General features: G+C 47.5%; 1 protein-coding gene across 11 annotated transcripts in view; it reads left to right on the top strand.

Annotated features, from left to right (window-relative positions):
- LOC120955814 (fibronectin type-III domain-containing protein 3A-like) overlaps positions 1-15,504 on the top strand; it is a 60,072-nt gene that overhangs the window by 12,673 nt on the left and 31,895 nt on the right. Inside the window, exon 1 of one of the 11 annotated variants that reach the window (XM_049609778.1) lies at positions 5,850-6,018. The exons of 2 other annotated variants lie outside the window; for them this stretch is intronic. The gene's annotated coding sequence lies outside the window, so the exon portion shown is untranslated. 8 more of the 11 variants (XM_049609775.1, XM_049609780.1, XM_049609782.1 and 5 more) reach the window with 8 other exon arrangements.

The raw sequence follows: 15,504 nt of genomic DNA, 5'->3' as shown, positions 1-15,504 counted from the left end.
GTTCAGAATTGCACACCGTATCAGTAGAATATTATCTAGACATGTCTTGATATCCTTATTATCTCGCTGCAGAGCTTAATACGGATACGGAAAATATCGAACGTCTTCAACATCATCGTCTTCGTCGTCGTCCGCCCATCTGTACGTAATGATAAGCTTTCTGGAGGGATCAATTTTTCGCTCAATAAAATGAGATGGGATGCGAGCGGGTGGGGGGCGGTTGATTGAAGTATTCAAAAAGCTCTCCAACAAGACGTTGTGGTGTAGAAATTGGAACCCAGGCTCTAATAGCGCAAGAGTTGCAACGCAGATCCCTGAGATTCGAGGACATGGGTTGAAGAAGTTGGTAAATGAACCCATCAAAATATTAAGTTTCCACGTCACGAACTTTCAGCGGAGGTAATGTTCTTAAAGACATATCCTACCCACCCATCCACCAGGAGTCCTTGTGGTTTCGAGTTTTGCTTTCCTCATTTCCGGTAAGCGACACGGAGGCTTAATGTTACTCGTTCTTTAAGGGGAGGGAGTTCCCTGGTACGTAAAAGATGTCATCAAATGCATCAAATGCGGTGGAGGGTTCGTTGAGTGACATGTAGAATGCGTGACGACATTGGAGAAACACTATCAAATGTTAGTATCTTATTCTTCAAAAAACAGCAAAATGGTTGTATTACATACATGCTTTTCTTATCCTTTTCGGAAGGTTAAATGCACTTTCCAAAGCACCAAGAGCCTCCTGTACTGCTCTCGATAAAATTGAATTACCGGCGAGTAGGCGAATGGCCTTTTCCATACATACACACACACCCGCACGGCAGGTTCAAGGGTTCATGTGTTTGCAATTTTTCCATTACAACCCTCTCCCGCGTGCTCGCTCTCCTCCTGCTGTAATGCAGTTCGTTGTCGGCCCGCCAACAAGACATGCAACATATGCAGCAAGTGCACGTGAAATATGAGTGCTATCGTGATGAACGACATCTCAGGCTGAACGAGCGAGTTCGTGCTTGTCGTCGTAGAAGGTGACTCCACTCCGAGGGGAAAATGTGTCCAACGGCCTTATCGTTTCGCCCAGGAAAGTTACTGGAGCGAGCAACACCACTCACACACGACCACGAGCCAAGAAGGAGCTTAAGGAGGTCGTCGGTACTTCGTTAGCGATGCCTTAATGCATCCTTCTCGATCCCTTTCGGGCACACATCCTCTTGGTGTTGTGTAGGCATGTCTGTGTGTTGTAGATTCACTCGGCTCGATAAAGAGCACTGGTGTGCGTCATCTACTACTACTACTACTACGACCACCGTGGAACGGGCACAAGTGTACTAAAAAATGAAGTGCTACACCCATCAGCACATATTCCGCGCTTCGGAGTTTCCATCGCGCCGTTCACCTCCAAACGTTTCCAACACACACACACAGACTGTTATGCTAGGTGTGTGTTTTTGCGAGACAACGACCCACCGGCCGACGACCGACACACATGATGATGGAAGTTTGGCGTCTTCCTGCCCCGCCGCGTCCCTTGGCAATCGTTGACAGCAGCAAGTTTTGCGCTGTAGCGAGATGTTGCGCGCTTTCCCGTTGTAATGGGGACGACCGAAGGACAATCGGGGGCCTGGCAGGGGGGAAATAACATAAAACTGCTGGATGCTGAACAAATTTCGTATCATGTCGCGTGCTTGTTTTGGGACAGGGTTTTGTGTTGTGAAATCGCGATGACAAGCGATGAGGATGAACGGAAAATGTGTCACCACCTGCCCGCAGTTCGTCTCTTCTGGCGCAGAAATTCCATTTGGAAGAGATTTTCCGTTGGAGAAGGGATTATTAAGTTGTGCTACTCTCCGCGGTACATCGAAGACACAGGAATGGAAGGGCAGAGGAAGGGTTGGGCATTAGTCCTTCTTAACCTCATTTCCTTTTGCTCAATTATGTATGTTTGTTTGTTTTCGATAACGCTCGTAACGGTCACAACACTCGCGCGCAGAAGAAGCTGCAAAACCGCTGTTGAAATGTAATAAACCGCCTCGCCTTTCCTTTCCTTCCGTTTCGCTCGCCACCCAACCATTAAGCTTCGGTTGTGTGTGCTCCGGTTGCGGAAAAGAGCATTCCTTTCCTTAGCAGCAGCACAAACAACATTGTTTCCATCCGCCATTTCAAGGCCGTTGACAATACTTGTGGGCGTGTGTGTGTGTGCGAGTGTTGATGGAACAATCCTGTGGAAAATGATGCTTTACTGCTTGTGCATCCGTTCGTTCCAGAGTTTTGCCCGTGTGGCAATCAAATGGTGAGGGATTGGGTGTGTCGGTGGGCGGGCGGGCGGCGGACTTCATTGCAATTGCACACAGTTGCAAAACTGCATTTGCTAGTAAATGGCAAGCGCAAGAACACTAGAACACTGGGAACAAAAAGCTGTCGTCGACGCTGTTTGTGGTGCTAAAGAACACTTCCATTGGCCTTGACAGTAAGTTGGCTGCTGATAATGAATGTCTGTCACCGTATAGTAGTGTTGTGTTCTGTGAATGTTTCCTATAGTTTATTTCATATTAGAACTTAGTGATGAGAACTTACATGAATCATGAAGACCAGTGACTCTTGAATGATTCATATAATTCTTTAAAAACTTATAACTGTGCAAAGATTCATATATTCCCCGGGATTCGTTCGTAATCGTTCACGAACATACAGGGGTTTCCAAGTCAGTTTTGATTGTAAACATTGTTATTCACCGCATCCAAAATGTTTTTTCAACAGCTGCCTAATGGTTTATTTGTTTCAAAATGAAATTTCAGTTTCAACACATGTTTTTCAACACATAACAAAGAGCTGTCAAACTCAATCCAGCTTGAGACGTGTTGAAAATCATGCTGTAGATTTTAAAAATTATTATGATGGAAATTAATTGTCAGATCGATGTGGAACAACATTTTGCATGCGGTGAATAATAATGTTTACATTCGAAACTGACTTGGAAAACCTTGTAAAGCGTAATAAATCCCTAAAGATTCGAGGATATCACAAAATTCGTATGATTCTTAAACGACTCATAAATGTTCAAAGATTAATAGTTAGATTCTCAGAAGCGGTCACAAAGTTTCAGTGGAATGAATCGCTAAAGCTTCATGAATATTTTAAGATTTATATGATACTGAAAAGACTCATGATCCTCCATTGACTCATGATTATCTAAGAGATCCTTTGAAGTTGGTACGATCTTTCAATGGAATGAATTTCTAAAGATTCATAAATTAATTAAGATTTATATAATTCTTCAAAGACTAATCAATGTTAAAGGATTTCAGAATAGTCAGAGATACTTGGAGGAATCTTTGAACAGGGCTGAGAGAACCGAAGATCTTAGATTAGAAGATTTGGATGACTTCAAAGTCTCGTAGATTTGAACAAAGTGTGAGCTTCAGATTGAACGACCCAATTTGAAGATTCATTCAAATTCATCAATTAGTATCACTGTTACCCAACTCAATAACGTAGCCTCTTTCCAATTTGCGACGGCTCCATGCACTCCTCCAGTGAGTACTGGGTCTCTTTGCGATAATTTTAAATCATTTTAGAGTTGCATTTTCTTCTCTATTTTGTTACCCCTTGCTCTCATTTTACTAGTGGGTGTGCCTGCGGAATCGAGCAACAACTCCAAGACACACACACATTACTGCCGGGTGAACAACATCTTGGTGTCTCCAGTGCCGAAAATGTCTGTACCGGCGAAGGGCGCAAGGAAACGGCAGTTAACGCTTGAGATGTATTACATCAGTGTGTGCCTCATCTGCGCTGGCAATCGATGGCCACTCATACCAATGCCAAAGCCATTGGGAAGGAAGCGAGATGGGTAGATACTTCTTGCCCGATTTACTGCATTGTGAACTGTATCAGCCCATTCTGTCTGTGTAATCTTGTGTGTGCTGGTTGCTACGGTATTTGATGTTGTGTTCCGGATCTCGTTACCCGGTGCACACGAATGCACTGCCGGCCAATTGGTGTTTGTTACGGTGGTGTTAGGAAGACGAGCTTCTTCGCTGGCAGAATGTGTGGTTTGGACGGTTTGTTTGCGCACTTCGCGATTGCACAAGCAGCGACCACCAAAACCAACGTTATTCCGAGTGTCCAAGTGGTCCAGAAATGACTTCACGAGGGGGGTCAGTTCCCGATTTTGTACACGCACGCACACAGTACCAGATGTATCTGGAGATCCTCTTTCCCTCTCTCGCTCTTTTTATCACACCAATTGACGTTGGTCTCTGTCTTGTGCTCCGTTCGGCCAGCCGATTCATTGCACTGGAATGTGGTTGCATTGAGCTTAAGAGACACACAGGCTGACATCATGCACCGTTGCTGCTGCTGGTGCATTCACAAACACACATAGACGAACCGGGGGCACACACTATCGAATTGGCTATAGCGCGCGATGTGGTGACGTTTGTCTGCCCAGAGTGTGTCGTCCGCGCTCGCGCCGACCTCTCCGGCGGATATAGCGGGGCCGCTGTGATTACATTCCGTCTAATTGAGTTCGCCGTCAATTAGTCAGTCAGGCTGGCAGTGGGACAGCGCATTAAAAGACAACCACCACTAGTGCCCGAAGGCGCACTGCTCAGAGCCACCATGCCCCAGTGTTGTGAAGTGAAATCAAATCAAAACTATTTCTAAAAAAAAAAGAAATGGAACGATAGCGCGGCCAGACCGAAACGTGTCCAGCATGAGTCGTACGTGTGTCTCTGATTCTTTGTTCTCCATGGAAGGGCCATCCATTTTCGCAACAATTATTTGTTAATTGTTGTTGAAAGCTCTCTTGCAACGGGAGAACAAAAACGAATTATGTTCGCCCATTTGTCATGCGTTCTGAGTGTGGGTGTGTGCTGCTTTTTTTCTGCTCATTTCGTTTCGTCTTGCGATCTGCTTTGTTGTGCTTTCCATTTTCCTTCCTTATTGAGATGAACGGAGAAAGAGGGAAGAGGCGACGGTTACAAATAAAACATTTTCTAAACAAAACAGTGCTGCTGTTGATGGGTTTTTAGACTTCTTCTGCACCATCATGTTGATGATGATGAAACTATGCAACGAGCGAGGGAGAAAGCGAACGTCGCCCGCTCGACTCCTCTCGCACGCAGCAGGCGCAACCCTGGCTGGAAAAAGGAAGTGACTGTATCGCTGGAGAATGCGGTGCCCTAAGCACATCGGCGGAGGGTTGCATACCAAGAAAACTGATCCAGTGAGAGAGGATCACCAACACCACTCACACACGTGCGCAAGTCACTGCTGCGTATGCGCGCGCGCCGGGCCGTGTGCCGCGGTGTGCGTGATCAAGCGCGGCATTCTAGCGAGAGCATAAAAATGCTTCTCTAGAGTTTGCTGTGTGTGTGTGTTGGTGTTCGAGTGAGATGTTCTCTCTCTCTATCTCCCCCTATTTCTCCCTCTCTCTTTCTAACGCTGCCTCACCATGCGACGTCCGCGCTGTCGTGGCATAATCTTCTGTCCCTCCCTTTCATGTCCTTCTCCTGCTCCTTCTCATGTCTGTGATGAATTCTCTCATCACGCCTCACTGTCTCTCACTGTACTGTGAGAAGCATCTCACTAGCGTAGAACCAAAATGAGAGAGAGAAGCTTTGAGAGAGGCAAACTCACTGTTTTGCTCCATCTCACTCTCTCCTTTGTCATCACGCATGCCAAGGGGTGGTTTTGTTTATGCGCGCCGCCACTCGCTCTCTCTCTCTCTCTCTCTCTCTCTCTCTCGTTCGCTCTCACCCCCAATAGGGATGAGAGAAGATGGCGACGTCGGAGAGTGATTTTTTTTTATTCAGATTGGAAAGTGGCCAACCACCACCACCCTTAGGGGTGATCCGCTCACGCAGCAGTTGCAAGTGACGTGTGCGCACGAACACACATAGTTTTGTTTTATTTTTTATGTTGGGTTCCGTTCGTTGTTGGTGTTGTGTTGCGTTGTCTCTTCGTGAAGTGAGCAGCGTGAATTTGTGTATCACGACAGCGCGTGGCGCATCGTTTGTCTTTTTTGTGTGTGAAGAAAAATTTGGTAAAAAACGGTTTCTTTTTGTGTGTGTGTGTGTGGGAAATTGGAGAAGAATTTGAAGAATAGTTTCGTTGTCCAGTCCACATTCCATCACCCATCAACCGCAGTGAGGACCGACCGCGTTGCGGGGATGTGAAGCGTGTGAGGAGGGACACAACCACACACGCACACACACACACACTGCAGTAGTGTTAGTGGCCCAGTAGTACATTGCTGACAGTGTTGCTGCCGCATTTTCGTATTACAATTGTACGGATTTTGATGTTCCATTATTTGTTAGTTATTGCTAAACTGCCCAAGCGACGGCCACTACCCTTTTACATTAGATATGTGTGCAGTTAGTTGGTGGCACCCTTCCAGAAGCTCCCTGCGTTTGTGTGTGTGTGTGTGTGTAGTGTGAGTGCGTGGAGATATTTCGATGCGCGATCGGCGGCGCACGCGAGGGAGTGGGTCGTGACACAAACGTTGCGCGGCCGGGCCGTGTGGAGCGCGATCGACGCCACCTCGCCACCCGTCATCTAAGTCTCCCAGTGTGTGAGAGAGTCTGTTACTGCTTGGAGAGAGACAGAGAGAGCTGGCCGACCGCGATTGCACCCGCGGGGTTCCCCTCGGTTAGGGTGGTGGTGGTGGTGGTGGCGGGTGTGCCAGAGCTCTCGGTCGGTCGGTTTAGCGTCGTCGTGGCACAAGCGCACAACAAAACCAGACAGCCGCCGTACGCCGTGGTTGGTGCGCGCGTTTATTGTTAACCCTGCGTTTTGGCATCTGATTTTCCATCCAATCCCCCCCTTTCCCTTAAAGGGGACCGTTTGCGTGCGTGTGTGAGTGTGATTGAGATAAAAAGAGAAAAAGTGTATGTGTGTGTGGGAGGAAAATAAACGGAAAATTTTGCGTTGTTTGGAAGGAAAACGCGCACTGTGCGTGTGTAACAAGTAGGAGAGAAAAAGGGGTTCCGTTGTGGTGTAGCTGTGTGTACACGCCGTCGTGCAGTCGCAGATGAAGGAGAAAAGAAAATGCAGCAACGGCGAACGTAGAAAAGTGAACAGCTTGAAAGAGTGTTAGACGGTTGGCAACAGTTTAGTGGAAAAGTATGAAAATGGTTGCCTTCTTTCGATGAAATCAAAGCTAAAGTTTGCGGTGAAGATGTGCTCCTAGTGGCCTCGTTTTTTGGGGGGTTGCCGGTGGGTTTCCGACGATCGTGTAATGCCCGATCTGATCGCGCAAGAAGCCCCGGAGAGAACACTTCTAACTCCAACAGACGCAGTGTGTTCCGTTGGTTGCCATTGTTTTGGCTAGTTCAGCGAGGGGTGCAAGAGCCGCTAATTGGCCAAAAACTATTACGTGAAGCGCAGAGTGCGGTCGATTGGCAATGAGGGGTGGAGAAGTGAAAGATCGGTGGGAGGCTTGGGATATGGATAATTGCAACAATTATTGTTGTGCTTTTTGAGTCTTGGTGGTTCAGTTTTCGTTGTGTGTCTGGAGGAGTGTAGCGGAAGGTTGTCTGCTCGGTTTGTTTCTTCTCTTTTCCTTTTTTCCGCTTTGATCCCGTCTAAAAAAAAGTAGACCACTAGGGGATTGGCCGAAAACGGGAAAACACCCAACCAAGCCAGCCAGCCAGCAGCAACGGGGACGGGACAGGGGTCGAATCGATCGAATGCCGTCGAACTTTCGTTTTCGCTTGCTTTTGTTTGTTGTACGTTAAAACATATTCGCGCTTGCTGGCAGGAAAGATACAATCATCCCTTCCCCCGGTGCAGTGCTGGACACAGACACACACAGAAGCATAAACAGCAAAAAGAGAAGAAAACAATCCACATACACACAGAGAGAGACTGCCAGCGACTTGAAGACGTGGAAAAGCGGTGGCAGCGCGCACACTGGCCAACGCACTTGGGGTTTGGGGTGGCTTTTTGTGCCGTTTTTCTTTAGCCTTTGCCGCGACTTTTCCATTCACCACCACCACCACCACTTCTCCAATGCCGAATCATATCGCCGTTTGTGGCTGTGTGGTGTGGCCTCTTGTGAGGAAGTTGACCTCTTCGCTTGCATGTTTCTGTGGCAGTTTTTCTTTCTTCCCTTCTCCTCCATTGTAGTTGACTGTGTGTGTGTGTGTGTGGTCCATTCGAGAGATGGAATTAAGATGAGGAGAGTTGGTGCTTTTCCTTCTGCCCCCTTTCTATGTCGTTGTTTTCGCCGCTTTTCCGCCTCCAATCCCCTTTTTCTTGAAGACGCGCGGCCGAGTGGCTGGCAAATGAAGTTTTCCGCTCTTTGAGCGAGTGGGCCTTTCCGCTCCCTCTCTCCATGGTGCATCTGTATTGCATGTAAGACACAAGTGCATCTCCCCCCCCCCCTCCTCCAGGAAAGACATGCACACACCGAAACACGAACGCGGCGGGATGTGAAAGCAGATTCAGCAGCTCTCCATAGTTTCCACTGCCGCCACCGCTGCTTCGCGGTGAAGATGTGAAACTCTGCTGACGAGTGTGTGTGTATGTGTGTGTGCGTGTAGCTGGAAAACGGCTGGTGCTCCAAATGGGGGTACGATGTCAAGCCGGTGGAAAAGCGGGAAAATCCGGGCGGAATGGTGGAAGATAAGAAGCAGCAAAAGACGGTGGATCAGTGGAAGCTCTCTAACACAGACACACACACACACACACAGAGAGGCGTATGCAAACATTGCTTCAGATATGGGTGTAAAAAAGGGCAGAGAGGGAGATAGAGAAAGAGAGAGAGAGAGAGACAGTGAGAAGTAACAAGCAGGTTTAAAGTCCACGATACAATACAGGAAGCGTGCAGGGTTAACTGAGTCATTTTGCGATGTTAGTTGTATGCGTTTTATCGTTCACGAGATGAGTTCTGATTTCTACCAAGTATTTATATGGGCTGAATGTGACCTTCGACCTCTCTGATGTGATGCAAATTTGTCCGATGTATTAAACATTATCTTTTAATAATTTTTAGACATTCTGTTTTCAATTTTTGGAAGGTAAAGAGGTTTGGGAGGACTCTGGACTCTGTTAAGAGTTTTAACGAGTAAGAGCAAAAGAGAATTTATATTCATTTCTTTTGCTTTTTTATTTGACACTTGTCTCAAATGAACTGCTTTGGTGCAGTGTGTTGCGTGGTAGTAGTACTAGAAGACGTAAAATGAGCTTTTATGTATTATTTTAAGCAGATGGAGCTATTTATTATGCTTTTATAACTCCTTTACCTTCCCAAAAATCCATATTTGCGATCAAAGTTAGAAAAATCAAATGGACATTTATTCACACTTTGCACTGTAGAAAAGAAACGTATCAAAAATCATATTGAATAGCTAGAAGAGATCATTTGGAGCTACGAGTATGTCGCTACCGTTAAAATGCCCAACTCACAACGCAACATGACTCGATAAAACCCTGCAAAGATCAGCAGGAAGCCCAGAAGGACACCCACAAGCAGACACGCCGAACAAGACAACACAAGGGGAGGAAAAATCGACAACAACAAAATACAAATGCAACGACCTTTTTTTCGTGATTACACAGTTTGCTTGAGCTTAGACATAGTGAGAGAGAGAGAGAGAGCGAGCGTCTTATGTGTTGTTTTTATCTTCGATACTGCTGCCGCTGCTGTTGCTGCTTGTCTTTTGGAGTACGTGGCGTAGCTGCAGACTGTAGGAATGTCAACTATGTGGCCCTCTGTTGAACGTTTTTGTTCGAGGGATTGGTGGTGCATTGAATAGTATCTTATGCAATTTTGTTGGAATTCAAATCTCTGCTAGAGATGGCAGTGGATGTGATTCATCATCATCATCATCATCTGCTGTTGGGGAGCTTCCCAATGGTTTGCACAGACAAGATCTCAGATATTGGGTTTGTGCTTGTTCAGCCACTTCAGTAGTGTGTCTTCTGTCGCTCTTGTTTAGTGACTTCGTTTTGTGTTGCGGATGACAAATCCACAGAGGTGTGTGGAACCAGAAGCGGATGTTTACTCAGTTGCTGTCTCGCAGCAAGGCAGCAAGGCATGGTTCGTGCTGTAAGTTTGGTGTGTACGTGATCCCGAACTCGCGGTGTGTGTTTACTCGCATCAACATCATCGCCATCACGACAGATGATTCGATTGCGGGGTTTTCCAGGTTCTCAAATCCATTAGATAGAGAGGTGGGGGATTTGTGTTTTTAGTTGTTGCTTTGGATTGTCGCCCGCTCGGTGTGTATTTGTTGTGTTTGGTAAGAATTTCAAGATACAAAGCTCGCTCTCTTGCTCTTCCTCGATCGTATGCACTCTCTCTCTCTCTCTCTCTCTCTCTCTCTCTCTCGCGATCTATGCCACGATTCGGAATCGACCAAATCCCAACAGAGAGATGATCCGCGCGATGATCGCCGCTTGTTTCTTTCAAACGCAGCGACCACCACTCTCCGCGATCGATATTTGAGAGCAACTGAAACACACAAAAACAAAAAAAAAACATTGTGCTGCAGTGGCGCAATTGTCGACTGCCTCCCATCTTGCCCCCACATTACCCCCACCATCGCCGCGCGGCTTATGCTTTTCGTGAGAGAGCAAGTTGATGTCGCGCCGCAGTTGCCGGGTCCGCGACGGGTTGGCATTCCGTATTCGTGGCACTTCACACGAGGCGATCGCAGGCGTGCGCGCGACTCTAATGCTCCTCTCGACCAGTTCTCTCTGTTTGTAAGTGTGTGTCTGTGTGTAGTACGCGAGTTTTTGAAAAGTTCGATCGTCCCGTGGGGTTTTTGTTTCAAGTTTTTCGACTGTGGGGACCCTAACAGCCCCGTCCGGGGGCGATGATAAGCGGTGGATTGCTTCTTGGTCAAAGATCAGTGCCCGTGTGTGTGTGTGTGTGTGTGTGTGTGTGATTCCCAGTGTCAAAAGTGTATCACATCCGAAGCGAGATATGCCGAGGAGAAGGTTTCTGTTGTAAAGCCTGAAGAAGGCCGCCCTTTGACCCCAAAAAATGAGGTCCAACTGTTCAACGCGCGTGATTCGTGTCGTGCGTTTGAAGCTGTTCGGCACATCACAGAAAGACCTCTCTCCACACACACACACACAACTTGAAGATGGCAAATTTTGTTCCGGCTGGCGAAAAAGGCATCTCCCTTTTTCGCGCTTACTATTGTTGCTGCTGCTGTGGTTCATCATCTCTCTCGTGTGTACGCCGAAGATACTAGAAAAAGGCAACGTCCACCTTGTTGGCTGGAGGAGGCCTGTTGGTGCGAGGGGAAAGACTCGTTGTGTTACTGTTTTGTTGGTTAGTTATTTCTTTTACCCCGTGGCGTAAAATGCTGCTGCTCCTCTCCCCAGGTTCCTCCCATATTCTCATACCAGGGGTTGGTCGCTTGTTGTGAAATTATGACTTACACCGCCATTCGGGGCCCCTGCTGACTACTGCGCCGCTGCTCTATTGTTGTGTTGTGGCAGGGGAGAAGGTTGGGGATGGAGGGGAAGGAGGTCTGCTGGAGCAATTTATGCTCGCTCTAGTGATGGCGCGTTGGCACACCAGAGTGTTGTGGTGCGCTCTCTGTACTATTGTGTGTATCGGTGCAGTAGTAGTAGTGGTGGTGGTGTAGTGAATGTAATGGCATTTAAAGATCACAGTGGTATCCCCTCACAGCTTCTCCAAGGGAGTCAGACAGAGAGAGAGAGAGAGAGAGAGAGAGAGATAAAAAGAGAGGGATGAAAATGATAGAGAGAGATAGAGAGATAGAATAGGATAGAAAAGGGTGAGCAAAGGAGAGAAAAAATGACAACGTCGATCGTGGAGTGTTTAAGGAGAAGACCGAAGAAGAAGGGTCTGAGGGGGAGGGAGATAGTGAAGGTGATCTTTTGGCCTGTTGCTGCTGCTTCACATTGTTGTCGTGGCGTTCTTTTCTTATCCAATTTGCTTATTAAGTCCCAAGTCATTCATGCAAATTTCCCTCTCCCTCTCTTTCTTTTTCTCTCTTCCAAGGGGAAAGGAGAGGGACTGTAAGCTAGAGGATATTGCGACAGTATAGAAGGATAGAAGAGAGTGTTTTTGTTGTTTTTGTTGTTGGTTGGGTTCCTTGATTGTTGGTGGTGAACATGATCGCAATGCTACGCCTGTTGGCTGCCCGTTTGTTGGCCCATCTCGCGACTTTATGAATCACACCAGCGTTCCAGTGCGCGACCTGGTGCTGTGGGACCGTGTTGTTAGATGGTGTGAGTGTCTGCTTGTTGCATAAATGCTGTATTTGTGTGTGTTTGTGTGCCGGTGCCAGCAATGAAATTAGAATGACGATTAACGAGTTTGAACGAATGCAGTGGTTTATCTATTTGTTGCGACATTTTTGTTGTTGCGTTTTTTTGCCACAAACGTCCTAAAACCCTTTCCTCCCAAAAGGGAAAAAGGAGAAGTTGCAATCAGCATCATCGTCATCAGCAGCAGCAGACAGCAGTGCAGCCGCCCCTTGGTTGGTGGGGACGGAAAAAAGAGCAATTTGGCTGAGTTTGTTGTATTGCTGTTCTGAACTGGACAGAGGACATATTGAGCTGAATGTCTGTGTGTGTGTGTAGCTGTGGAAATGCGCAATGTGGATTGTGGACCAGACGAGTCCACGTGAAGGACACGTGGAGGAGTAAAACGGGTGGAAAAACCCGCTCACTCGGGTTGTCTCTCCTTTGCGCCACAGTGAGTGGTTGAAGAGGTTGTTCTTGCTGTTGTGGCATTTAATTACTTCGGGTTGTGTCTGGACTGGGGGGTTTTCAAACGTTCCAATGTCCAACCCCAAAATGCCAAAAACACAAAACGGCAATTGAATTCGACAGTGTTTTTTTTGCAATTTCCTATCTCTTTCTCCACTTCATGCGTGGTATTTGCATTTTTAAAGCACAACGCGGCTTAAGTCGGTCAGCACTTTTGTTGTTGTTGTTGTTGTTGTTGTTGCTGTAACCCTTCAGATTTCACCCCCTCACTCTATGCTTATGCTTGTTCAAGTGTGCGCTAGTGATCGAAGTAATAACAACGCACACGAGCAACACACAGAAAAAAGCACACAACAGCATTATCCACTTGAAGTGCAAAAGAGAGAAAGAGAGATACCGAGAGAAGCGAAATACGGCCAACGCAAAGAAAAGACAAACACACAGACACACATGCACTGCCACATACCGGATCGACCGACCGGGTGTGGAGAGCCACGCAGCCCCGAAAGTTCAATAAACTCCACCCGCAAAGTGGATAGCGAGCGGGGCCGCGTCTAAGGGGCGCGAGAGTAGGAGGGAGGGTGAGTTATTGGAGGGCTGGAGACTGGTTGAGATTTTGCTAAGTCCTGCTTTTCGCGTGTTTTTTTTATGCTACACCCCCACTCCCCTACCCCTCTCTCATGGCTGCACCAAAACCCGAACCCGTTGGTGGAGAAGTGGATGGCGCAAGAGAAGGCCTTCTCTCTTGCCCGCGCGTTGTTGTGTGCCACGTAACTGTTGCGATTTTTTGTTTAGCTACCACTGCTGCACAGCATAAGGGTTTGAAGGGAAGGGAGATAGAGAGAGAGAGAAGATGGTAAAAGCTCGCGACAATATAGAATGGAAAGGGAGGCAGACAGAAAGAGAGAGAGAGTAGAGAGATGTTGAAATGGGGAGTTCAGCTGTGGAATGTGCTTTTCATGAAGAGAAGAGACAGTTACAAGAACGGGTGGCATGGAACTGGATAAAAACACCGAAATCAGATACAAACACTATCAAGAAATATGTGTGTCTGTGTGTGTGTGCAACATACATACAGCAATGATTTTCTTGTTTCTTATTAAAAAAAATTACTTAATACCGTGTGGGAGTGGGAGCTTCACCCTTTCCTTTTTTGCGAATCTTTGACAAAGTTTTGTAATTCCACTATTTGTTTGGGAGTGGGTGGTTAAAGGCTTGGGGTTTTTGGTTAAGTTAATTTCCTTCCAACTCCAAACCAACCCCCCCGCTGTTCGAGCTTTTGCATGCGTGCGGGCGCGCACACATCTCTCACGCCCGTCGCATAGTGAGAAGAAGAAAAACCACCAAGCGGCGAACCTTTTGGCTCACCAGCACTGACAGACACACACACACACACACTTGTGGAGGGGGTGGTTGGCTCCAACTGTCGCTTCAAGCTGCAGTCAGTGTGTCTCTGTGTGTGTCTTTAGTGTGCGTACGTGCGTTGGAGCCCGTTTGTGTCGTTGCTCTGTTGCACATTCTTTTGTATCGGTCGCGTTTTTATGTGTGTGTGTGTATGTGTGTGGGTGAGATTGGTCTCTCTCTCTTTCTCTCTCTGTGTGTTGCGCTGTGTGTTTGATTAATGTTGCCACGTTTTAAGTAGTTTGCTGCTCCCTTTCCCTCCCTAAAGGGGGGTTCGATGAGTAGCAGCAGCAGCAGTTCGCCAAGTATAAGTGAGTGTGTTAAGATGGGGATGCAACTCCTAGCTGCAAGGCAGGCAGGCAAAAAAGGGTGGTCGAAGGGGGTGGCATGCACCAAAGCATACATTTCCCCTTCCCTTCGCTGGACTACCGGGGGTTGCTAGTGTGCGGCCTAGTTTCGCGCGAGCCGTATGTGTGTGTGTGTGTGGGTGCGTCAGTGTGCTTGTTGTATGTTTTGCTCGTTTTGCTTCTTCGCTTTGGAGAAGGTTTTCTGCAAAGATCGGCACATTCCTTTCATTCAAAATTGCCAATTGGAACCGTGCTCGCGTGTGTTTCTATGTGTGTGTGTGTGGTGAAGGAGAGAGGCATGGCAAGGGGGTTGATTTGAGGTGGCCAATGCAGTGTAGGGAACCAAGACAACCGGGGAAGGGTCTGCAAGAAGCACTGAGAAAGAGCAGCACACTGAACTATTATTGTCTCTGCTTGATGACGTGCTTGGACGACCAGTAGGATGGTTGGTAAAGGGGCAGTATAAAGGGTGCTAGGAGAGTGGGCCCGGGGAGTAGTGGTGGTGCAGTTTGCACTTTGGAACGATACAATAATGATATTGTAGGGACTTTTGTGCGAAGAGCAGCAACAAACGCTCAAGAAAACAGGCTCGAAAAAAAACGCCCCTCTCTCTCTCTCTCTCTTTCTCTCTCTCTCTCTTTCTCTCTATCCTTGTCTCTTGTGTTGTGGTTTTCCCTCCTGCTACTGAGCACTAGAGCAGTCCACAGAAGATGCAGTGAAGAAGAAACACAAGTAAGCGAGCAGCAGCAGCAGCAGCATACAAGTTTTCGGTTGCTAAGGTTACCCTCCAAGTCGCCATGTCGCGAGGAGATGACGTCGATATGCTGCGCGGCGGCTGCTGGTCTTTACTAGCTCGCCCTCCTGTTAGGGGGAGCCTGCTCCAAACCCCCCGAATTCGCTCCGCTCGTCCTTTGTTCGTGGCGTCCTCATCGCTCGCACTGCTGCATGTTGCCAATCGTGGATTGGGAAATCTGCACGGCGCGAATGGAAATTCCATCGCAAAGCCGACTTATGGGGTTTTTTTGAATTTGCAACACATCTCCCGAAAGGCATTGGCAAAAGT

Source organism: Anopheles coluzzii, chromosome 3, assembly GCF_943734685.1.
Source record: "Anopheles coluzzii chromosome 3, AcolN3, whole genome shotgun sequence".
In the NCBI taxonomy this organism is placed as follows: domain Eukaryota; kingdom Metazoa; phylum Arthropoda; class Insecta; order Diptera; family Culicidae; genus Anopheles; species Anopheles coluzzii.
The sequence above is the reverse complement of the archived record's forward strand: the minus strand, read 5'-3'. Positions and strand labels throughout refer to the sequence as shown.